This window comes from Elephantulus edwardii, unplaced genomic scaffold, assembly GCF_000299155.1.
Source record: "Elephantulus edwardii isolate Elephantulus edwardi_28Jun2011 unplaced genomic scaffold, EleEdw1.0 scaffold00022, whole genome shotgun sequence".
NCBI lineage: Eukaryota > Metazoa > Chordata > Mammalia > Macroscelidea > Macroscelididae > Elephantulus > Elephantulus edwardii.
The window spans coordinates 642,831-644,774 of NW_006399772.1; positions in this window are offsets into that span (position 1 = coordinate 642,831).

The following is a 1,944-nucleotide window of genomic DNA, read 5'->3' on the forward strand; positions in this document are numbered from 1 at the left end:
GACATCATCATGTAAAATTTTCAGATTTATTTCTTCAGTATATTCATTTAGAGAAATGAGGTATACAAGATTTGCACTGAAACTGCCAAAATATTAGTGCCTCTCTCGTGAGAGTAAGGTATTATAAAGCCTAGATGATAAAACAAAAATATTTCTCAGAATGGGTTGATGGATACATTCTATAGCAATTGCCTCAATTTGCAGCTGTAAAATTGCGTCCCAATTTGTTTCTGTAAAATTGAGGGAGAAATGCTGAGAAGCTGAAAAAATCCTTACACTGGTTTTTCAGCCAAAGAAATGAGAGCTTTTAGGAGAGTTAATATCTTAGTTACCTAATGGTGCTATTGTTGTTGTTGTTGTTATGTGCCGTTGAGTCACTTGCGACTCATAGCGACCCTATGTACAACAGCCCTAACTCTGCCCTATCCTAAGCCAGTCGCACTGTCTCTGATATACCCATCCTGATTACCCCAGTCACTGAATCAATCCACCTCATAGAGGGTCGAAAAGAACAAATAATCTGTCCTGGAGGAAGTGTAACCAGATTTCTCTTTAGAGGCTGGATGGTGAAACTCCACGTCACATACTTTAGGAATGTTGTTGTAAACTGTGTCAAGTAGAAATCAGAGTGAGCAGCCAACTTGAGCCCTACCCTATATTAATTTTATGCATATTTTATGCATATTTATATTATATATTCTTGATATGTACATACTTATTTATGTTAACTGGAAGGTTATGCAGATGACACAACTCTGCTTGCTGAAACTGAGGAGGACCCGAAGCGCTTGCTGCAGAAGATCAAGGACTACAGCCTCCTATGGTCTGAAGCTCAACATCAAGAAAACAAAGATTCTAACCATTGGGCCAATTGGCAGCATCAGTATGGATGCTGAAGAGATTGAGATAGTTAACAGTTTTATTTTACTTGGCTCCATGGTCAACACTCTTGGTAACAGCAGCCAGGAAATCAAGAGATAAATTGCATTGGGAAAGTCGGCTGTGAGGGACCTCTCAAAAGTACTGAAGAGCAACAATGTCAGACAGGAGACTAAGGTGTGTCTGATCCTGGCTATAGTCTTGGTAATTACATGCTATGCATCAGAGAGCTGGACAGTGACTAGGGTTGATAGAAAGAGAATTGATGCCTTTGAGCTGTGGTGCTGGGAAAGAATGTTGAATATACCATGGAATGCTAGGAGAACAAACAGGTTTGTCCTGGAGAGGGTGAAGCCAGAATGTTCCCTGGAGTCAAGGATTCTGAAGTTTCATCTGACATACTTTGGGCATGTTGCAAGGAGGGACGACTGGTCCTTGGAGAGGGACATCATGTTTGGCAGAGTGGACGGGCAGTGAAGGAGAGGAAGGAGCCTTGATGAGATGGATCGATTCTGTGACTAGAGAGGTGGGAATAAGTGTGTTTGAGATGACTAGGTTGGCACAGGAACAGCATTTAGAGATCTTGTACATAGGGTCGCTATGAGTTGCAAGTGACTCGATGGCACATAACAACAACAACTGGAAGGTTCTTAACTATTTGCTTTGAAATATTTCTTTTCCTGCTAGCTGAAACTTTGCTGCTTTGAACTCACTAGCTTCTTGTTGTGAGAAAAGACCTTGCAGTCTGCTCTCATAAAACTTTCATCCCAGGAAACCTGGAGGAGCTGTTTACTCTGTCCTGTATAGTAAAGTCTTAATGCATAGGATCACCTCAAAAACATACAACAACAACAATAATTTGGAAGACTGTCGAACATGCAATAAGTTCTTGGTCATGGGGTTATGGCACAGACCATCTCAACCACCGGCTGGGCTGAAGTACATTATTTAGCTATCCAGAAGTGAAAGCCAGAACAGTTGTTGTTGTTATGTGCCGTCGAGTCGTTTCCGACTCATAGCGACCCTATGCACAACAGCCCTAAACCCTGCTCTATCCTGCGCCAA